Raw genomic sequence first — 24,798 nt, forward strand, 5'->3', positions numbered from 1 at the left:
ACATGAGAGCTCTCCAAACAAGCCAAACATCCTGGAAAGTGAAAAAAAAAAAGAACAAAAAACCCCAACAACTTGCTTGCATGCTCATTCTCCAGAGTCGAGAATAACCATCAAGACAATTTTCTTATTATTAGCAGCTGTTCAGAAATCAGTACTGGATTCATTAGTTAAATCAGTGGGCTTTCCCAGAAAAAAAAAAGAAAATTATGGAAAGAGGAGGATTTGAGAATAAATTAGTCAGACTGCAACAATGTCAAAAACATGAAAATCTGTAGCTGTGGCATGCAGAAATGACACAAACCCAAATCCCACTAACAAAAGATATATTCCAATCATAACTGAATAACTTAAAAGTATAATCACCCATTTTTTAGTCAGCATAGAGGACGGACTAATCTACAAAGACTCCTCTGAGAAAGATTCCAGAGATAAGGAAAATGTATAAGGAAAAAAAAAAAGGAAACATTATGCACTGTTACACCTGTAATTTGAAAACAACTCTAAATTATATTTCACGAAACGTTGCCATCACCCTACAAAGGACAGCATTAAAAAATCTTTCTATTATCCTATGACAAGTTCATAAGACATATGAATAAATTCTTCTAAATTACCTCTGTAACCACTGGTACAACCAGTGTGTGTCAGTAATATATTTAAAACTCCTGCTATGGCATTGGTTAGTTGCCCATGTTCTCTGTGGGGAGCCCCTTGAGGATTCATTCTGCAAATATTCACTTTTTTGACCTGGTTTGGAGCTGTGGGCTGCTGCCTACATCCGACTCTTGACTGCAGAGAGGCATTTCTAAAAGCCAGTAGCACTGACAAAAGAGACTTCTTTCCCCTGTCAGGAAACTCAGCAATCCAGGTTATTGGTGTTAACCCACTACAGAGGAAAAGCACTACAAAACAAATGCGAGTTGAATTTATATAAAGAGTGCAGATGTACACGTAAAGAACATAGCCCAAAACCATACTTAAAAAGTCTGTACACAATTTTATTGATGAAGTAGAAAAACTCTTTAAAAATTTAATTGCAAGAATCTCACATTTGCAATAGAAAAACCCCAAGCACATTAATTCTTTCCTCAGTGAGTTCACCATTAGCAAATGAAGACGACGCTAGGAAACTCAAATTAGCAGCAGCAGTGATTATTTTAATTTTATCCCTTTCATCCCTTAAAGACTTTTCTAAAAAACTAAAACAAAAACTACTCTTTCTTAGGATGAAGTGTTTCCTCCAAGGTACTTTATCTTTAAAATGTGAAACACTTTGGCCTAAATAACAAAAACTACAGATGTGACTGCAAACATGCATCTAAAAAAATAGTAATTATTACCAAGTATAGAACTTCATATAAGTTTTGGCCACTAATTTTCTATCTGTTGTCAGTACTTACTTTGCTGTTGTTTTGCCCTGCTGGTGCTGTTGGTATGAGAATCACCGTCTTCAGTTTTGTAAACCCCTATCATAGTCTTTATTGGTAAAGTGTGGGGTGTGTTGGAAGAAGAACATTAAACAGGATTTTTATTTTCACTTGTCTTGGAGAGGATCCCTCTCCCTTGACAGACAGTGCCAAAGAAATGCCACACAGTTTTTTATTTGGCGCTAGTATCACCATCCACAGATAACCATACTCTGTAAACACTCCAGAGCTCCTTCAGTAAAATTATATAAAAAATCTAAAAGACACCCCTTCAATTTAGTCTGCAATGCTTGTTGATCTCATTAAAGTATAGAATAGGTCATTTAGTATTTATAAATGTAAATGCAAAACAATTATTCAGCTATTTCACAGGGAAATTGGTGATATTTGTTGAATAATGCTGGCAATCGTAATTTTTAATGTTTATATACACAAGCTTCGTTCTTGAAGAGAAACAGAAATTGCTAGAAGGTTTGGATCAACAGTCTAAAAATCACTGTAAATTCTAGAAAAAGCTAGTCAAATGTTTCACCACAGGTACCAGCAGGATCCCTTCAGAGAGATTTAATTCCAAACAAGGCAGCATTACAGGCAAATGCAATCCTCCCAGGCACTCCGTCAGTGACCTGCCCAGGATCAGCTCCTCCCTGCTGGCTCCTGCCCAGCAGGGCACTGGAAATGCTCTGTCCATATCTGACAGGCAGCTGACACCTGGGGCAGGCCTCTGGGCTGAGAGCTGAACTTGCTCTGAGCATCTTATGGCACGGGGCTCTGGGCCCAGGTATCTTATTGAAACCCATGGGGATATTTAAATCCAAAGGATAACATCTGAATGTGCTGCCTTAGCCAGCCCAACACCACAACCTGCTGAGCTCTTCCTGCTAGAGTTGTTCTGCCCAATATTGGCTTCTGTAGCAAGTTTCTTCTCTTGCAGCAACAGTTCTAAATTCAACAAAAAGAAGAATTACCTAAAATCTTTTATTCTGTGGTCTAACATACTATCTGTTGTTGCATTAATTTTATTCATTATTTACATAAATTTATATATTTATAATCTGAAGTAGTATATAGTAGGCAATCCTATCTTGCAGATGAATTTATCTCCACTTCTAATGTATCATTTCCCTTTTCCAGTGCATTCTACCTTCTAAGCAAATGAAGTTACCAAGTGGTAAGACAGTTACAGAATTATTACTAAATATTTTCTCCTTTTTTTGTAAATAAAATGCCATTCCTTAAACATTCTGAAAAGGTAGAACAAAACAATAACAAAAAAACCCCAAACAAATAACAAACCAACCAAACAATAAAAGGAGAGCAAGTCTCTGACTGCAAAAATAGACAGCGAAGAGTGTTTTTTTCAAGCTCTAGCAATAGCTAATCCCAGTTTTTGGGACAAAACCAGTCCCTGGTAGCAAATGGTGGGTTCTGAAAGGCCTGAGCAACGTAAGGTGACCTGGGATCCCTTAGTAGGTCTTGATAGATTTCCATTATTTTTTAACATATTGTTCTCTTTTCTGTATAATTTTCAATTTGTATGAATTTTTCTTTTTGGTAATAGCAATTTAATCTAAACAAACCTATTTTGAGATTGAAATTGCACATCTTTACTTCTTTACTGGAGAAAATTGTCACTATAGCATTAATTAGTCTCCATTCTCTGTTAAACTGCTGCATAGGAAGGGGTTTATTGCAAAAAAAAATATGTGGGGAAGGGATTTTATTTTAGCATGAGATTTTTCTAAAATTGTTTTTTGGCTACTGAACTGAAAGAAAACCTGTAGTCTGCTGCTGGAGGGAGCTGCCTCAAGCAAAAGTCATAAAATCATGTTCACTCAGGTCATAAAAAATAAAAAAAAATTTTATTTGTTTTTCCTCTGTAACTAATAATAAAGGTTAACAGCTTGTTTTAACAGTCCCCTAAGAATGACTTGGAGCCATCTGAAGCTTGTGAGCTTTTAGATACAAGATTCCTCTTGATTTCAGTATTGGTTCTATGTTTTAAAAGGATGAAAGGTTACCTTTGATAACATGTTTTCACTTCTACAATTTATCTAGAGATGAGCTCTTCATGATTTTCCCCCTGTACTTTAGTTTTCTGTAAGTGACTTTGTGCATTTTGCATGCACCTTCAGCTTTGTAAGCAGTGGCAGAATACAAGGGTGGATAAAACATGATCGTCAGCTTTAATGGAAGGTTGCAATGAAAAGGGATATTTCATAAATGTCTAAAAAGATGGATAGCATGGATAGAAAAAAAAATAGGCAGTATCAATCTATATAATATCATTCCCTGTCATGGAATTGGCTATCTTAAGTGTGTGTAAACAGCAGTATTATTCATGGTTACACCACAGGGTAATTGCTAGCTGGATTTGAATGAGGTTTCTCTGAATATAAATGAAGAGACTAAGTGAAGATAAAAGAAGCATCTGAAGCTAGAAACAAAAAAACCCTAAAATGAAAATGATGAAGTCAGATGCACTTCCTTTTATTGTGTGTATGAATACAAATGATTGTTAAGCCAATATATTTATAACAGTAGCCAAAGTCCAATGCAGGGAGAAAAGGGTTTTCCAATTCCATTCTGCTGATGTGCTTCAGCCTTGACACCCAGTGTTATTGCCAGTGGAACCCTAAGCCTCTTTTAAACAGAGTCTTGAAATTGCTTCAAACTGTATCAGAAAAACTGGTGATTTTTAGGGAGATAAATAATTGCAGAACCCTCACAAATCCATATCCCTTTATGCCAAGGGAAATCTAATACCGAGGTAACCGGTGCTAAGAAGCATCAACCAGGCCTGCCACATCTCCAGCATGTTGATTATTAACTGAAAATTGTAACAAGGAACAGAAGGCAATTTAATCTGCCATTGTCAGCGTGTTGCCATGACTTGGAGCAAACCCAAGTGAGCAGCAACATTCAATGTGTAATTCCCTGGTGCCAAAAGCAGAGTGTGAGGATCAGGCCTAAACCCTTTGAGAAATCAGCTGTTGAAAATGCAAAATACCAATACGTGGTGTAATCCACCTGAACTCCACACCCCTGTCAGACTGGGACCTGATCCACCACTGGCAAGGCAGGCAGGAACCAGGCAGAAACTGTCAGGGAACCCTGACAACAGAAATCCGGCCTGAGGCAGCTTGGAATGAGAAGGGAGCCTGCTGCAGTACCCAGTACAGAGGTGATGGGAGGCTCCACATGACAAAAACAACAGAGCAGCCCAGAACAGGTGTAGCAAACCACTACCGACAAAAACAAGCCACAAAAAGACAATGTTTATCTTTTTCCAAATAGGCATCTCTATGTGGAGCAGACAGAGTTTGGATTCCTGGGCTAATCCAGGCTGCCTTCCTCCAATATGGCCATTAGGACAATGTTAATAACAAAAGACATCAGCAAAGTCTAAGGTGCAGGAGTCAGAAAAACCTTAGTCCATCCCCAGAAAATCATAGTGGAGTTTGTTTGCAGTGGCAGGCCCAGAACAGTGGGTATATTGGCTGCCTTGTCAGTCCACACCACAGCTACATTTCTAGAGATTAACTGAGCTGGACACAACTTTCTCCCTACTCTCCCACCTCCACACAAAAAAAACCCCTGAATTCAGATTTAAAAAAAAAAAAGCAGACTCAAACATTTGGTTTATGGAATATAATTACTTCTGATTCAAAATATTAGAAAACTTTTAAGATAATTTGGAAATATTTCTGCTCCAGGCATTTAAACTTTCAAAGTATTTAAATTTTCTAAATTTAAGAATGAAAAGTTATATGACTAAATTAGATGTTCCTCTCTCTGCTTAATTGAGACTGATGAATCTGAAATTTAAAAAAAAAAAACCTGAGTTGAAAAATTATTCTTAAAGAGCATTTTCCCATGAATGTTTTGTTTTGATATCCAGGCAACATTTGGCTATAGTTTTTTCTTGATAAATGTACACTTAACTCCAGCTCCTAACATAACAGTATTAACATCTGAAACCATGACGTCTCCATGGGCATGCTTAGTACCTAAGCAGGGTACCCATTTCATAAAGAGTAAAGCAGTTCATACCCATCTCACCTTCTTTCAACCCTTCTGAGATACAAGCAAACTTTTGAAAAGAATCAAAGAATTCCAAAAGCTTTCATTTACAGTACAATATATATTGGGCTCAACTTAAAATTCTGTTTTTCTACTTTTTAAACTCCAGCTGTAGTTGCCTCCCTCTTTATTTGTATGGCAATCTGGAACCACTCACATTGTTAGATGTCAGCTGAGGTAACATTTTGTATTATTCAAATCTCCTTCTGCAATTACAAAAATACTTATTTAGAAGATCCTGAGAACCTGTTTCACAACATGCTCAAATATAGTGGGGGAAAAAGGAAGCCAAAGATTTTTACATCAATATTTGCAGGAATTATTCAGTGTATTTCAGACTCTTCATCTTACAATTTGATCACAGCAGATTATTTGCATAATGTCATCTTCCAAAAGTATAAATACAGCTACAGTCAGAGCTTAAAAACATCTAAGATCAGTAAAAGAAAAGAAAGGAATTGACGCCAATCTTACGGAGCAAAGTCATAATTTTGGCATTTCAATGCTTTCAAAACTTGCTGTGCTTGAAAAAACTTTATGGCAGATGGGATTCCCAAACTTAGTTTTCAAATGCTGAGGTTCATTTTAATTTTATTCACTCAAATGTTAAATCTTGGACAAACATAGTTAAAAAGATTAAATCAAATGAGGCACAGAAATTTCAACAGAAGCACCTGGGCCATCTAGAGTAGTAACGTTTGAATGAATACATCCAGAGTAAAACCTATTATTAAAGCATTATAGATAGCAAATGTTTAACCAAGGAGATAATTCTGAAGAAGTCCAACAGAAAGATAGGGTCAAGGGGAAAAACACTTAGATAGGAAAATAAGAATAATACAGGATCACCCTGAATCTCCTCTGTCACAATGGATAGAAATCTCAGAAGCAGCAGCGAGTCTGAGAACAGAATAAGAACAGGTAAAATGAACTTGTACTTTCCTGGCTTCCAGCAGTTTGCAGTTCAGGATTTTCTGAGCCAGGTATGGCATCTTCCTATTTAAAGATCCCCACTGGATTATTTTTCTTTCATTATATTTCTCAGTCACTTCTAACACATGTAAAGTTTTAGGACCCTCAACACCTGCAGACAGACATTTTGTACCATATTGTATTGTACGAAGAAAAAGCTCCTTTGCATCTACCTCCTGCTAATTTCATTTGGTGCCCTCTGAGCATTTTGAAAGATCAGTTAGATTTAGGCTAAAATGAAGTTGTGAACACAAGATTACCTGTTCTTTATGGGGCTTTTACATCCATTTATTCATGTGTTATCCTAACATCTAACACTCAGTAAATGAAAATTTGTGTATTTTGCAGGGTGATTTAATTAAAGCTTAAGGTTACAGAAAGAGGAATAAAGAAACACTAGTGAAGAAATGCTGAAGAAAGCCATAGAGAAATGGAGACATGGACATGCTGTCTCCTGCACCACTCCTGCTTAGTCCTGTAGGATCCTAGTCTAGAACTTTTCCTCTCATGGCTTGCAGACATCTAAGAGCCTATAGGCTGCTTCTACAGCCTTGGGAAGAGCTAATTAAGAGGACCATGTCTCATCAATAGATTTAAATCTATTATGCAGAGGCTCATTTCTCTTAGAAAATCTAACCTATGACTTGAAAAAGACTAAAAACCCCATTCCAGCAAAAGCAGAGCAGACAACTCTGTAAACAGACATTAATCTTGTTGAGTTACTAATGAGAAATATTGTACAGCATTGTTTTAAATAAATAATAGCTAAAAGACTTCTTTTTATTCTGAACAAGACAAATGTTCACAAATCAGGCTGCACAGTGGATCTTCCCCAATGTCAGGAAATTCACAGGGATGGTAAGGATTTCCTCTTCATTTTGCTGCAGGTCCCCTTTTGCTCTGACATATGGTCAGCCCATGGACAGCATTTGAGAACCAATGTGAATTTAAGCTTCAAAGCAAGGTAGGCAGAGCAAGAGAAACAAGTTTAAGGCTGAAGGTAGTGGCAGTTCCACTGGATACCTTCTCAACTTCACCATTACAAGCAGAGTCAAGTGGCTCTTTTAGAAGAATTTCTTTTCCAAAGCAACACTGACACGAATGAAAGGAGAAATAAGAATGTCCAAGTCAATCTAAGTTAATTACCTTCTAAAGAGCTTCAGGATATTTAAACTATTAAGATAAATTTTATCCCTTTTCATTAAAAATAAAAATCAAATGTCCTTGTTTCCAAGGATCTCTGATTGGAATGGGAGTTTGGCAGTAGTTGTGTAGCTGTCAGCCAAATCGTCAGGCGTAGAATGTTACTTTAATAAAGGATAAATGGCAACAGATTTAAAGTCAGCAGGTATGTAACCTGGGGACAGAGAGGTATAATTAAATCAGTAAAGGCAGGCAGAAGCTCAAGAGGAAAAACCTAAACAAGACTTTGGAAAGCACTGATAAGACTTGGTTTTCTCTCTGCGTAGCTTTTGCCTCCAGAAATTAAGCCCTTAAGATGCAAAAAAATCTGTGAAACAAGCTATCAGAACCCTTGTCAATCACTGGACAAGCTGTATCATGGTCAAAAGGTACTTCCTGAGCCTGCAGGAAAATAACAGAATTAATCTACGATGTGTGTTTACCAGTGACTAACTGCAGACTTGATTATTGTAGCAAAGAGGCTTAAACAGAACGGGGAGAGTGATAATGGATCAGTTAAGGATTATAATTCTTACTCCATTTTCATTTCAAAGACCATTTTATTGTTTCAATGGCATTTGTTAATTTGCATGGTATGGGAGACTTTCTGTGTTATGGGGGAAAGGGAGACAATTCTGCGAATTGTTTATTGAAACCGTATCAGGTGATGCTCTTTCTAATTTCAGATTCAGGGGATTGAAAGTTCCATTGGCAGAGGTGCACATTCATCCCTGGAGATGCCTGTTCCTCTTTGAGGAAGATGCGATACAGAATGAGAGAATAATAGCCTAGACTCAAAAGAAATCTGACAGTTGTATATCTTATTAGATTTTTTGTAAAAATAAAGCTGAAGTCTTAGGAGTGCAAAAAGTGTGTGTGTATGAGTATAACATTTATGCACTTTGTGTGGAAAATACTTGTTTTACCTGTGGAAATAATATTTAAAATCCACCAAACTATCAGTTGTTGGGAGTCTTTGTTATTGGTCTGAGCAAGAACTCATACACAAGAATTAACTTCCAGCTTCAGTCTATGTAGTCTACACCTAATCAGTTCAATTTGGAGACAAATTAAACACATCAGTACTCATTCTCTGGACATAAATCTGTCACCTTACTATCAGGTGAGGAAGTGTTTTCTATTTGATTAATCAATATGGAAGATTAATGCTGTCACCTCCTTTGCTAAAGTGAAATTAAATTAAGGTGACAGTTAAATGGAAAATACATGGTTGATGTTAACATGTGCTCTACAGATCCAAAAATACAGCCTGGAGCAGGAGTTTGTGTTTCTATTTCTACATATTTTTATTATATGAATGTAACTCTTTGAAAGGATCTGGCTTCATATCAAATTTCAGCAAAGCAAGAGCAACCCAAGATTGTTCCACTCTTTAGAAATTAGGTGGAACACAAAGAACATGGAATGTAGTGCTCTAGTACTCAGAGAAATGTAACATTAGAGAAAAAGTAAATAGAGATTTATAACACAGCAGCTGAAAATACAATCTGGTTTTCAAAGGTTACTATGGCAGATTTGTTTAATTACTAATAATAGATAAAATATACCACCAGTTTCAAAACGTTGTCTGACATTGTTAGTAGGTGACCATGTCCTGATCTGCATTCTTGGTGAAACTGAAGCCAGTCCAGAGCCCTGATCAAGGAACGGGTCCTGTTCCTCAGTTTTTTGAAGAGTTGGAATAGGGTGCAATGGGCAGATCAGCAAAGGAAAGAGCTACCTCAGAGTGGCTACTGCAACCACCTCAAAATACCAGAAACAAATGACAAATTTCCACAAGAAACATTTTCTTAGATGTTTGCAGCTGTTCAAATGAGAGATATTTTCCATTTGCTTCTCCTAATCTTAATGTGCAGTCAAAAGAAGATTTTTTGCAGCATGTCACTTTTCTATAAAGCCCTCGAACTGAGGGGCAACTTCTGTGCTTCAGTTATTTAATTTCTTCATGAAATATTTTGCATTTCATAACTTCCCCTCTCCCCTACCCCCCTCCCCCCAAATTACCCCAAGCAAAATCAGCATAAAAAGTCATGTTTGGGAAAGGTATTTCAAATTATTTGCACTGCTCTGAAAACCTAGCTGAATAATGACATTCATTTAGTTAGGCTTTGATGCCAGGAGTCTAAAAGAGCTTTCTCACCAGTAGAAACCTTCTATTAGTGAAGAGTTTACCTAGAGAAAACTAGATCAAAACAACTCCAAGTGCTAATTATGTTCTGCATATGAAGGCACTCCACCTTCATAAGCACAAATAATGAATGGACAGATTTTTTAATAAACAACTTCTCTAACAGGAAATTAGAAATGTACACCCCTACTGAAGAGAAAATAGCAGCAGAGCTCATTTTTAATTCACTGAAAACAATGCAGCAGTTTAGTCAGAATGGAAGGACAGATCAGTTACAGGGGACCTGCGCATTAGTGGCAAAACTGATCTGCATAGGCTTGTTGTACAGATCTCTCCAGAGCCCAAGTCAGAGAAAACAAGATGTGACAAAATAGAAGGGCTTCAAATGAAAAAACTGAAAACATTTGTGAAAAGGCTCAGTACACTTGCAGCAGACTAATCAATCACCTGGTAAGTATGTGATCAACACACATGGGAATTCCCAGTGCAGTAATAATAACAACAGGTAGATAAATTGTGTGATACAATTTTGCTAGTTCTGCTGCTACCAGTGGAAAGCAGCCATTCATTCTGACAGTTATACCCTCTGGCCATTACCACTAATTAAATCCCAATCTTTCCTATTCCATTTTTCCCCAGATATAGATGCGATCAAAGACAGAACAACATAAGGAAGGAACAGGAAAATAGATTTAAGTAATAATTTTAAAAGTAAAGTAAGATAGCCTGAGATATTAATTCACTCCCCCTGGAACACAAAGCACACTTCTGGCAGGAAGGCAGGTGCAGCAGTTTGTGAGGTGATGTGTGTATGGCCATAATGTTGTAATCAAAATCTTGTGCCTTTCACAACTCCTAAAACTGCTAGAAAAACACAGAGTACACATACCAATAGTTTATGGATATGCTCATGTTTTCTACAATACGGTTACAGCACTGGTGGGTAAGGAAAGAGCATCTGATGTCAACTACCAGGACTTGTGCCAAGCATTTGACATTGTCCCACAAGACAGCCTAGTCTGTGGAGTGGGCAGATTTGATGGGGGGTCATTTGGATAAGGAAGTGGCTGGATGGTCTCGCTCAGACTTGAGGACAACAGCTCACTGTCCAAGTGGAGGGCAGGGACAGCAACTTTCCTCAGGATCAGTGCTGGGACTGGAACTGTTTAACACCTCTGTTGGTGACATGGACAGTGGGGCTAAGTGCACCTTCAGTGGAAGGTGTCAGAAGGAAAAATACTGGAAGGGGTTGGAACAAGATTATTTTTAGGGTCCCTTCCAACCCAAACCATTCTATGAACCAGTAATTATGGCATTTCTCTATGATTTACTCATTTTTCTGAAAGATATTTCAGATTTTACCTCCTCATTAATGAACTTTGCCAAACCAATGGCTCAGCAGATCTTTGTGTCAGGGTCCAACAGGGAGTCTGTCCATGATGAAGACAATCTGTTTGCTTTAGACTCATGGGTCTGATCCAGTACAATTAGTGAGGCTTAAGGAAAAGGGGCAGTCTTCGACTCCTGAAGCATTTTATAATGGCTCATTACCTTTTATAACCTGCAATACTACGTTATATTTTAATGTGGAGACCTATCTTGCTGCCTACTCCTGTGAGGAAGAGAATGATGGCTTCTATCCATTCTTAACACATTTTTTTCTCTAAAAACAAAATTAAGAAAAATATGCAAAAGCTCCTCACTGCACAAGCATGCAAAATGTAGAAAATTAATGTAAGAAAGCAGAGCTCCAAATTAAAAGTGGGGCTGCAAATCACCAGTGCAACTTAAAAAGGGAAATAAAACATCCAGTTCTTAAGGAGTAATCGAATCCCACACCTTAGTCATATGAACTAGCATCCTAATGTCCTGGCACACTTTGTTCAGCTAGATCCTGGAGCCCAGATTTAGCAGAATACACTTCCTTGAGCCTAAGCAAAATGACAAGGCACATTCTAACTGCTAATGCTTGTTGCTGTGCTGGGTGTCAAAAAGCAGGGTCTGAAAAATAGGAAAAGGCCTTCCTTACACAACAGTCCTCTGTCTGCAGCTCTTTGATCACTCATATCTTTCCTTAGTCGTTCTCTAAGTCCTGACATATCCTTGGAGGAATTTTGCAGCTTAAGACATTACTGCCCCAAGCTGTCAACCTTGACCATTCCACAGAGGTCACTCACAAGCACAGCTTAAGAGGAGATGCCAACCTGTCACCAGGGAAAGGCAAGATGTGCACACACACCCTGCCCTGTCAATGCTTGCATGGGCACATTAACCTATGGCACGGGAGATGGGGGCACAGTGCCAGAAACTACTGCAGAAACATTCCTCAGAGGATCTCTGCATCCTAAACAGCAGCCTTATCATCAAAGGGGATTTAAAGCATTTTAGCTTCGGTACAGCAAATTATTATACCTACAAGCAATGTGGCTGAAATGAGAGTGACTACATATATATATAAAAAAAAGATACTTGCATAAGTACTTTACTGAATTGGGGTTTAATACCTTATATATTGGTATTTCTGCAGCAATCAATGAGAAAAAACTAGAACATACCAGCACAGCTCCCCTGGGAGCCCACATTAGCTGAAACAATCATGGAGTTGACGCATGGTTTCTGTTTCTAACGAGGCATGCCAACTAAACAGAGAATAAAGGGATGCAAAACCTGATACTTCCAGATATAAAATAATTAGTCTCGGGACTGAAAGCAGAATTATCCTGAGAGATGAACACCCAATGGCTCTCAAGAGGTGTCTTGTACTTGGTGACAGCTATGGCCACAGGGGACACATGTACAGCAGGTCTGACCCACTACAGCAGCTCCTGTGGTCTGTTTCTGTAAGGGACATGTTTAATAGATGGTTTCATAACTCCTATTAGAGTGATTAATGCTGGGGAGAGTTCAGACTGCTGGAAGACAGAAGGTTTGTCTAGATGCAGCTATTAATAATCACCCTTTGTTAACTTGGTGCAACACTCCCAGGGCAGAAACGCCTGAAAACAGGGCTCAGGAGCCAGCCAGAGACACTCCCACAGGATGGGCAAAAACTTGGCAGGTGAGTGTGGCACTGGCACAGGGAGCTATCCCAGACTCAATTCCCTGCTGCAAGGGAATACATTCCAGTATTTCCAGGAGTAGTTACAATACCTATAGCTTTTAAGACATCCATTTAGTATTTTTTATTACCCTGCAGTGACAGCAGCAATAATTAATTCTGAAAGAAATAATGCCTGAGGAGCTGTAAAACTACACTGAGGTTTCATCGATGCTCAGCATGCGTGTTATGATACATATCTATATAGGTACATATCTATGCATATATTCAAAAAGATCAATCTGCAATGCAGATTTCGGAAAATGCAGAACTGAAAGATAAATTAAAGTGCACCTAAATTTACTCCCATCCTGAAAGAAGTAAAATGTAAACATATTATTAAAGGATGGATTAGCATGCCTAATTCCATGGAAATTAGAATATAGATAAAAATTTAAAACTGTAATTAAAAGAATGAAGAGAGAACATTAATAGGATGAATTATACACTCTAATGCAAAATGGTATGTAAAATTGTAGGCCTGTTTTCAAAATTAGGCAATGAGGAAAAAAGATACAGTCTGTTCCTAGCAAAAGATTGGTAATAAGCAGTTAAAGAGTTATCATACAAAAAACTGTTGATAGGTCCTAAAACTTGCTAGATGTCTTTATTATTCACAGGTACGTAGAAGAAGGTTTTTCCTTCTGTGTTTTACAAAAAGAATGAAAGGGAGTTAATTTTTTTTGTCACAAACACAGCTGAATAGATTGAAAATTACGGTTTTTGTATTTCTCTGGCTACAGATTAGAACTGCAGTTTTTTATTACCCATTTTAGTCAAAGCATCTCACAGGATTTCCATCTCTAACTATAAAAGAAAACAGTTTTCAGTTTCAAGTTAGAAGTAACAGATATTCCTTTGTTTCTTCATGCAGTATTTTTTGGCTGAATTTCAATTTCAGTTTAGATTATGATAAAATATTGTCATGTTATAGAATAGTTTGGTGAAGAGCTGTCTAAATCAATCAAAGGTGAATAAAAAAATACCAAGGACTTTTCTGTCCCCAATGCTGATGTAGAAGGTCACCTCCTGAGCAGAATCATCAGCTACAGTCCTAAAATAATTAAATCTTTTTATCTTAAACTGATATATAAACTCATTTCCATGGTAACTTTGTTTGGCATTTCACAAAGCTCTAGCCCTGGAATTTCTCTGCTGTACCCAGCATATGATGAAAACCTGCCTCTGAAGTCACTGTCTACACAATGAGTTGCAAGAGTTGTATTTTGTGTATTTACAGTTGCAAGAGCCAAGAGATTTATATCCTTTCTCTACTTTGTAATTCTCTGCTTTCTTCAGTTTTGTTTCTCTGCTGATTGATTTTAATCAAGATTTCATTCTTAAATAAAACACAGACATAGTCAAATGATTCCTACAATAATTGAACTCTCTGCAGTACAATAAAATTCCTTCTGTGTGTCAGGTTGGTTTTCTCGCTGCTGAGCAAAGAAAACAGGTTCTGATCATTATCTAGTTAACTCCACTTAACTCCAGTTAAAAGAGCACCCTGCTCATATAGACAGGTATATTCACAGCTATGTCTAGAATCTCAGTTTTGGAATCACTTTGGGGAATCATTACAAAGTACAAACCCAACAGAAATGTACGTGTGCTTACACACCCAATCCACAGACAGGAGGGAGGCAGGAAACAAGCTATGATTTCAACCACTGCAACCAAATCGTATTCACTTGCCATGCTCAGGAAGCAGAACCCATTTTGTGATTTGATAACTATTTACTTTATGGAGAAAAATGACTGTTTTACTGTACAAACTAAAAATAAAATATTTATAAAAATAAAAGTGTTTGGTTTATTTTTAACCCACTGAAGAAATAACTTCTGGTAAATCTTTTACTCTTTACTACTTTCTTCCTAATAGATTTTTCTAGCAAGAACAGTTTACATGGATGATTCACAGAGGTATTTCAAAGATAAAATACAGCTGATACCTCATAATTTAGAGGTCATAACTAGATCTCATCAACTTGAATCAAAGTTCTTATCACTGCATGTTCACTGTCCTCCAAGGCATGTTATTTAAACAGCGATTTCCTAGGTACAACTTCTTCCAACAGATTGTGGAAATCACTGGATTTATTAGCCCAAAACCCAAGTAATTTTTCTTGGATGTAAGACAGTTTTGGGTGAGGTGTCCTGACACACAACCCACTAACAGTGAAATCCTCAGTAACAGCCTTAGGGTCAGAGAGAAGCTCCGGGCGAAGGGAGTGCAGAAACTCCCACGGTTGGGTGCCAGGATTGCCGTGGCTGCAGGGTGGGGACTGGTGTCATTTGGAGAAGCTATGGGGATGACGACCTCAGCACAGGAGCTGCAGGATCAAAGCTGTGCCTTCAGGCCAGGACCAATGAATCCATCTCATGGATGACTTACGTCAAACTTTGATGCCGAAGTGAATCATTAGCTCAGTCTCCCTGTGGCACCAGGATTTGTCAGCCACCTCAGATAGACCACAGGACAATTCAGGCTGGGACTTCGAGAGGATCTAGTCCAACTTCCTGTTCCAAACTTCCTTCTACTCCTCTTTCCACACCTTATATATAACATACAAACACATTTCATAACTGTATGTTCTAAGCAGAACCAGGTCAAAAAGGAGATCGCATTTAAGGACACTATTTTGCTCTGAGTTAAGGAAAAAGCAGACCTGCTGTCTTATGAAAAAAAAAAAAAAAAAAAAAAAAGAAAAAAACAAAAAAAAAAAGAAAAAAAAACAACCCAACATCCGAGGGAAAATAATGTGGAGCATAAAGCATTAACTTTAAAGCCATGCTGGCTTTTCTGCTAGCAATGAAAATGCACATAAGAGTTAACATTAAAAATTAAAATGAAATAAATAGGCCCTCTAATGAACTAATATACGTGGGTAAGGTAACATCTGCTACTTTGTTTATAACAAATGTGTCAAGCATTAGATATGCCAGCATTCATGCACATGTTCTGATGGAAGTTGGAGAATTTGCTTTATTTGCCCACAGATAATGGAAGATTTTATGTCATGGCAAAGTAATGTCAGACCTGAGAGCACTGAGAGAAAAAGGCAGAATTTTCTCCTACAAAGCAAAGAGAAGAGCCCATCCAGTGACTGTGGTTAGCTGGGTACCACAGAACAAGCGTCTTAACTGATTTGGGAACAAGAAAAGAAAATATTTTTCAAGCAGTTCTACTAATGACCTACTTTCTATCTCTAAACAAGATTCTAAGTAAGACGTGATTAGTAAACTGCACTAGGTCAGGATAATCCTGGGAGATTTTGTGACCCTGCTGCTTCCTTTGTATCTGTCTTCCCTTACGAGGTAATGCTAACAGGGAAGTCCCAGCCTTTCCCAAGGCAGTCCAGACCTGCTCACAGAGAACATGGCAGATATTCCCTACTGCTTCACAAGCATCCTCTATTCCTTTACAGAAAGTCTTGGCACTGATGATTTCTTAGTGCCCACCTTAGACAGTAAGCAAGAAGATTCTACAGCACAGATCCCTATTTCCCTACAGAGGCAAGTGAGATGTAGAGCCTAAAACCTGAAAGGTGCCCTCAAAAGGAGTCACAGGTTGATCTAATGTCCCATTCCTTCTGTAACTATGCAAACCGTTCACAGACATTTCTTTGGTGCAATGGCTAACAAACCTTGAAAGCTACAACCTAAAATTACTACACCTAAATTAAACATTTAACAAGAAACTAGACTAATTTATCCATTTTGTAAAGTTCAACAGTTCATGTTAACTGAAAAGTACTTTTAATTTGCCTACAGTCCACAAAACAGAAGGTCATTAAATAATAGAAACCCAGAACCCTAGGAATCAATCAAACCCTCGAGATTTCCATCCACTTGTTTGGATTCTTTTTATGATAAGTCATGTCTCAGGATTACACATATGGAGTAATTTTTGCTTCTTTGTTTAAGCTGTTTTCACACTAAATATTTCAGCTGTTTTACTGTTAAAACTTGGTAAATTTTTTTGGTTGGTTGGTTTTTTAACACTGTTGTCTCACTTCGGGTAGTCACAAAAACATTACTCACTGTAATAACCTATCATAATATCACATTTACTTATTATTGAAGCACTTTTCTATGAAAATATAGTATTAAAATATGTAAACGTGCTACAATTGCTGCGCCTATAGCATATTCCAAGGGTATTGAAAGCTCTTTGGTGGCAGGAGAATGAGGGGGTTACAGGCACTATAAATTTCTATTTAAGAAGTTTCTTATACCAGCTCTGAATATTACCCGGGATAGGTGATTTCCACTCATCAACCCTATTCTCACTTCTTGGGAACTTGACCCTCCACTGCTTTACTGACAGTCTTTTCAAGTTAATACTGGAACTGCCTACAAGCTCCCAGTCACTGCCATTATGCTGTACTTCAGCTCAGCTTCTTCAGGGAATTTTGTAACCAGTGGTGTTTTCAGAGCACCGAATAGAAATTTTTCTGATGAAATATACCTAAGGAAAGGTTACTCAAATTATTTCAAATGTGCTGACAGTACTAGAATACAGGCTTTCCTCTACATCTGAGCTACACATGGAAACCATTTTCATACGAAAATATGTTTTCTTGATTAAGGTTTAACTGAATATTTGTTGTTTTCCAAGCTCTATTTTGACCCCAGAAAGTAACAAAAATAGTTCAGATAAAAAAATTACTTCCATTTTACATAGTGTATGCATTATATGTTCTTAATTTTTATTATATATTAAAGTGGTTAAAATTCATTACCATTCTTTTTCCTTGTGCTTCCCTTGCACCATGCTTTTAGTAATTAAACTCACCAGCTTCTCTTCCTTTTGACTTCAAGCTGTCTGAGAGACCAATAGGATGTAACAGAGCACCACATTCCTCTCCCTGTCCTGCTAATTTGACAGGAGCGCCCTATGAGTTGTTTATAACCTTCTGTACAAGTACATCCCTATTGTAAAAGCTTTTCTTATTTTCTGAAGATTTTCAGATATGAACAAATATTTCATTTTAAATATCTGGGCTTGGCAGGTCTGTTCATTTCTTCTGATTTTTGTTGGTGTTCACTGGAACTTCCCATAGGATTCTCACAAACCATCAGCAACATTAAATTGTTTGAATTTAAATACCTATATTAGAGTACGATTTCTGAATGCTTTCAAGTATACTTCAGATGTAGCAAATCCCCCCTCTCCCTTTATAATAATTCAATTTATTGTTAATATCCTTTTCTACTTAGAATGTTTATCTCTTATCTGCCACTTATGAAGTCGCAGCCCCACAGCTCCCACCAATGTACTTTCTGTAGGCTTCCATAATCATACATAACCCCATCGTAGCTATTAATACTGAAAGCTCTTTAATAGTCTTAACAGTTCTGCAGATATCACCATTCTTCTAATCTCCAAACATCTAATAAAAACTTAAACAACATGAAATAAAAAAAAAATGTTGATTATAGGAGAAAGCCTGTAGTAATAGGAATTTATCACATATCTCCAGGAATCTTATTTAATAATTTATGCTGCTGTCCATAGCAATTTAACATCAAATTGTACCCAAATAAACTAGTCCAGGAAGTTTGTTACAACATGAGGACTTTCAGGCAGCACTTCCCTTGCATTTAAAGCAACTTTGCAAACAAATAGCATTGGATTTTTACTTTGCATATTAAGATAATCCATAACAAGGGTGAGGAAAAGGAAACATAATTACAGCTATAGTCACCCTTTTCTTTCCTGTGTTGTCAAAGGCAGAGAGATTCCACAACACTCCTGTCTTTGTTGCTCAAGTAAATCAGAGTATGTTAGCTCTGTGATCATTACCTTCCAAGGTCAGTAAACAGGAGTTAAAGGGACAAGGCTAAATTTCACAGATAGCAGAATAATTTGATGAGTTTTCAAGGTGCAGGTGGAATGGCTCTCCAGATGTCACCTTCCCTCTACTTCTGCACAACGAAATGGAAACTAATTTCTAAAATCTTTTCCAACACTACAGATCACATACAGACAGAACTTGGTTCACAAACTATTTCAAAGGAGAAACACAAAATGTCTCATGCATCCTAGGCGCAAACACTGCATTAATACTCAAGAAAGCTACCACAAAGTTGCTCAAAAGTTTAAGTGAAATCATTTAACACAAGATATTTAGATGTTAAAATGAAATCAGGCTGCTGTGGATCATCCATAAACTGAATTTTGAAAATACTAGATCAGAATGAATTAAAATATTATTACATACAATAAAAACATGATAATAAATAGTATTTTTATAGTTTTATGTTATAGTTTTAGAAATTATCCACTAATTCTCTTCCTCAATTTGAAAAGGAGAATGTATCAATGAGAAAATTGTAGGAGTGATAGACTATGGCTTTAAAACAATTATCTAACTATAGATGTCTCTCTATATGCCATCAGAGACTCTCATTATTATTATAAAACCATTCAAAAAGACATTTTAAGCTCTGATTCAGGAAAATTCTCTGATATTCAGCATATCATTTTGTAGATTCCAAATATTTAATGGGGATGCCTTTCCCAATCCTCTGCTGCATTTTCACTTAAATTTCTCAGAATAACATGCTTAACCCATATTTTCTGTGAATGTCTCCATCAATATCTGATAGGCTTGGGTGATCTGCAGCTGGTTGGCCAAACAAGTTTTCATTACCATATGGCAGAAACAGAAATTTGCTGGTTTATGCTAGGGCTGCTGCGTTAAAATCATTTTTAGACTCACTTCAGTGATCATTTGAAAGGACGAAAAATACCAAAGGGCTGTGGTGAGTGTCCATGCTCTTCTCTAGTGAATTATTTCATGAAATCTGGAGGGGATGGAGGGGTGCTAGTCAGTCAGGTTGTCACTGGAATGAATGATCCTTGGACAGCTCTGAGGACACTTGCAAATATTCCAATACACTGGACTGTAGTGAGGAATGTGCTTGTTTAATTTGTACTGCCTCGAAGATCGCAGATGTAATCTGGCATTGTAACTGCAGATTCAGCAGAGACACTGAAGTTTACTGCATCAACACAACGCTTGTGAAATGTTAGGTAAAAACACAACGAAAAAATATGCATAGAAGTACATCACAGACTCAACTGGCAGACAAGTCTGGCAGAAGTCTATCACCTAGTGACAGCTTCCTTTTCTCTCAGCTGTTAGGATGATATAAAGAGAAATGAGAGAAACAAGTCCTGGGCTTCATTACTCTAAGAAGAAAATGGTTCCCAAGAGAAAAATGATCAGCACACTGAAATATTTTGATATAATGATCAAAAAGTCATAAACACTTTACAATGTTTTGAGGCCATTCGAGTCAGCTATGTCCATATTTGATTAAAAACCAAACTTGCTGATGTACAAAAAACGCCTCAGTATTAGGGACAGAGAGTATTTGCTGGAAGTGTAAAAGAAAGAGGTGGGAGTTAGATTTCAGTCCTAAATCAGCCACTGCCAGGTTAGAGGAAGTGAGATTTTCCTGGTGTAAGAGAGCTGTAATTGCAATGTCCTCCTTTGAGTTTGGTGTTTATGTCCCTAAAACACAACTATCATGCTTGGATATCTTAGTCACTGGGTATTTGGGAACACTGCAGATGTCAAAAGAAAATGTCACTGTTAGGAACAACATAGCATATGAACATCATTACTTGGAGGTAACAAGCACAGTGGGAAATCTTAACTATTGGGAATCAGAACTCTGCAAAGACTTGAGAAATGAATCACTCTTACCAATGCTTTCTATTGTCTAGGAAAAAAACCTCGTATCTCTTCTTTATAGTTTAATTTCTCTTTTGTTGACTTCCACTTACTGATGCAGCTGAAAAAAGCTACACAAACCAGTGGCTTAATGCCTTCACTGTAGAGCATTTGCTAAGGTAAGGAAACCAGAACCATAAAAACCCTGACTGAGCAGTTAGCAGGTAATACCTTATGATAGGAGATGTCCTTGCAGGAGATCTAGTGGCTTTTATAAACCAGCCAGGCAGCTGCACAGTGTGGGCCCCTTAAGACTGTATAATGATGTTTAGATGAGCTACAATATGGAGAGCTCCAGATAGTTTTGAATTTATTTCCAACATGAGATGGGTGAAACTAGCCAAAAAGAGAAAAAGATTACACAGAACATAGTGGGTTTGCTGTTTAATTTATGAATTCCTTCTGAGAACAAACATGTAAGCACTGAAGAATTCTCCGTTCTGTTCTGAATCTTGTAATGACTGAACTCTACTGTGAAGAACTGGTATGAACTCTAGCCTGCAAAACAGTGATGTAAACATTCTGCAGGTGTAAAAGCCTCCAAAAGGTTTCCATGTGAAGCTTACAGTTCAGATAACCTCTCAAAACAAAGGGCTTTGGAAAATACTTTCTCAAAAGGAATTTCTTGCTTGGGAAACTGAAAACGTTTTCACAAAATAAAGCTAAGTAGGACTTCTGTGATAACAGAGAGAGTCTACAAAGGTTCAGTTATTAGTCACCGGTTTGAGCAAATTCTTGCTTAAAAAACCCCCAATGTCTCCACACATTTCATTACTCACAGGAACATTGTGAGGACACTTTGGGAGTGATACTCAAAAATATGCATTTCCAGTTTATAATTCAATCTAAGTGAGATTTCTGTACACTGCAAGTGATTTCAGTAGTAACTGACTACCCACACGTGCCCTACTCCAACGCTCCAGCATGGAACAAGGTGCCATAGTAGAAGAATTAAGTAATAACTTGGGTTTGAATCCTTTAAAATAACACTTGTCAAAGCATTCAAGTTGTTTTTACCATAATTTACCTTGTTCTCACTTAAATTATCTTCCCTTGGTGTTTTCTAGTAAGACAGACATCATAATGACATTGTTCTGACCTTAGCAAGGTTCGCTCAAGCAAGAAGAACATGAGGAGAAAAATCAGTTTCGTGCATGGGCGAATTCCTGAAGAGTCTCCCTGGAACCTTGCCTCACAGACTTAATTCCTTTTTTTTCCCTTCACCTTGTTAAGTACATGCCCTACAACTGCTTGAATACATTCAGGGGAAGAAGGGGAAAGAAAGAAGAAATTATGACAATGCAGAGGCAATCAGTTTCTGATTACCATGTATAATAGGTGAGGGAAGGAGGCAAGGGTCAGGCAGGCAATATTGGAAGTAATTTAGAACTTGCTACATTATAAAAAAATCAGAAAACCTATCTGGTTAAATCAAAGCCCTATATCAAAGGGAAACTGTATAATAGCATACATTTGAAATCATTTTTTATTATAGAAATCCTCACACTTCTGAAAACAGAGTTCTCTACATTTCTTGAGGACATAACTAAATGACAGACCTTTCTTTTAAATCTAAAACCAAAGTGTAAATTCAGTTTAGTTCCAATGAAAGAATCAAAACATTTTTAATTTTTATGCTTCATTATCTTGATCTCTTAGCCTTGCCCTGAAGCTTTGCCAAAATATATTCAGCCTTGGTAACAGAATTCTATTCACTCTAAACTATGATAAAATTCATCAGCAAGCTTTTCTCTTGGTGTGGACACAAAAACTTCTACTGGTCATTTTCTCTGGGTGCATAAAAACACTTTCTGTCAGCTCACAGCACATTCATTCAGCCTTGTTCAATATGACATTTGTCTATAAAGATAATATATGAACTATTTAAATTTAGCCAATGTGATTTTAGAAAGATATTACCTTTGTACTCCCCAAAGGTACTTTGTACTGCACCCCATGAGAGTTTTCAGACTGAAATTTCCACAGCACTTGAAGATCGTAGAAAAGCTAACTACTTTAAGTGTCTGAATATGAAGGACATTGATTAAATTGCATAAAATGATGTAGTTGGTTTAATTCAGAATTTAAATAACTCATTTCATGTGTCTTAATTCACCTTGACTGTAATTTAGATCAAACCAAATTGAGACCACTTTAATAATGAGTAAGGTTGTCTATACAGAGATTAAGTATTGTTTAAGCTGCTGCAAAGAACTCAGTGCTTGCATCGCCATTCTTGCAGGATGTGCTGACACAGCAGATGCTCATCAGTGGAAAACCACTCTCAGAAATGGCCATGTCCCTCTGACATCTTTTGCCCAAGCCACTGTACTTGTCCCCCACGCTGCAGTTTGTCACAGGGTTGAAATGATTCAAAGTGAAAATAACTTTCTGAAGCGAAGTTGCTGCCAAGAGCAAGACATGACACCACCTCAGAGCTGGCAGCCGCACAGCACAGCCCAGCCAGACCAGCTCGGCTGACCATCCACTGCATTTCCTTCTCTGTACTGACTGGCCTTTTCCAGTTTATGTTATCCCCTTCCCTTCTGCTGACAGCTTTCTCATTTCACTCAGTGCATCTCTGAGACATATTGGGAAACAGAGGAAATGCTACCCTGTTGGGCTCACCTGTGTTTAGTCATAGCTACACCACAAGCTGCTGTGCTGCAGATTTGCGACATTTTTAGTGCATGTGATGACTGGAAAAAGCATCCAGGGTATGATGCTCTTGAAACATACTGAATTGTCTGAACAAAACCACCTGTGGTTGCTGTTAGTGTTACACTTCTTTGGTGCTTTCAAATCTACACAGTTGAGGACCCTTTTACATATAAAATACTCATTTCAACATGTAACTGCCAAAGATGCTGCAAAGGTCTGTACAAACCCATTTTTCTTTGAACTGGGGTGCCTGCTAAAGTACATGCAAATTTCACTGAAGTTACATCTGATTTTAGCTCACAGCTTCATGTGGAGGACAAAATATATAAACGACATCATGCTTGCCAGATCATGGGCTCCTGACTAGCTAAAGGAGTTGGCTCAAAAACAGATGGGAAATACAAATGCTAAGCTATGATTTCTGTTGGAATAGGTACAGGAACTGATCTACACTCATAGTAACCTCTTCAGTTTCATTTCACAATGTATTCTACTATGCAGGAAGATTCTATATTCTGCCTCATTGTGTTTTCATATTTGAAATCTGATTAAGAGCAGTGAGATTATGCTGATACTTCTGGTCCATGTTGGATGAACTTCAGGGATTTGTGTGTTATATATATTGCTAGAGTTGCCTTTACACCAAAATTGAAAGATTATTTTCATACAAACTTGGAGGTAAAAGTAACTCTAGTAATATACAGAGCAACTCTAGTAATATTCACATGAATGCCTGAACATTTATCCCACACAATTTTAGACCAGACACAAAAGTACTTACTTTATGGGAAGCTACAAGTTTGCATCAAGGCCGAGTGTTTTCTTTAGGTTTAAATGAGTACCAAACTCTGCCTGTGCTATGCAGAGGCACAGAAGGTGTTTATAGGCTGAATATGAGAGATCCTACTTTAAGCAGAGAGTTGGAATTACCTGCCAAGCCCTTTGCAGCCTATACTGCTCTGCAACTCTACAAATAGCCATAACTGATGGCAGTATGTAATTAGAAATCAGACATGACATCTCTCAAAGAGCAACTGCTCTGAGCTCGTGATCATTCTGTTAATGCTAGTTCAAAACTTCAGGTAAAACACCACCTGTAGCTGCTCGTGCCCTTTTTCCCTCCTGATGGATTCTGCCACATTCACTGTGACACTGGGGATGGTCCAGTGATCCAGGAGCCTGTTCATTCCACCATGTAAAGGAAGCCTTGTGGCTTGTCACAGATAACAGTGTCAGGTATAGAAATACAAATACAAATATTTACAAACACAAAGAAAAAACATCCAATATTGCTACATTAGGTCTCTCCTTGTGCATACCTAACATCAAAGGGTCAAACAGTATGCAAAGAACAGCACCACAATAAAAAGAATCTTTAGTATTTTCTGTATCAAAGTCACCATGATGCTGTATCTACATTTAATTATAGCTTTTAAAACAAAGTGGTTATTAAATCTGACACCCTATTTTGGCACTCTG

The sequence above is a fragment of the Corvus moneduloides genome, chromosome 16 (genome assembly GCF_009650955.1).
Source record: "Corvus moneduloides isolate bCorMon1 chromosome 16, bCorMon1.pri, whole genome shotgun sequence".
NCBI lineage: Eukaryota > Metazoa > Chordata > Aves > Passeriformes > Corvidae > Corvus > Corvus moneduloides.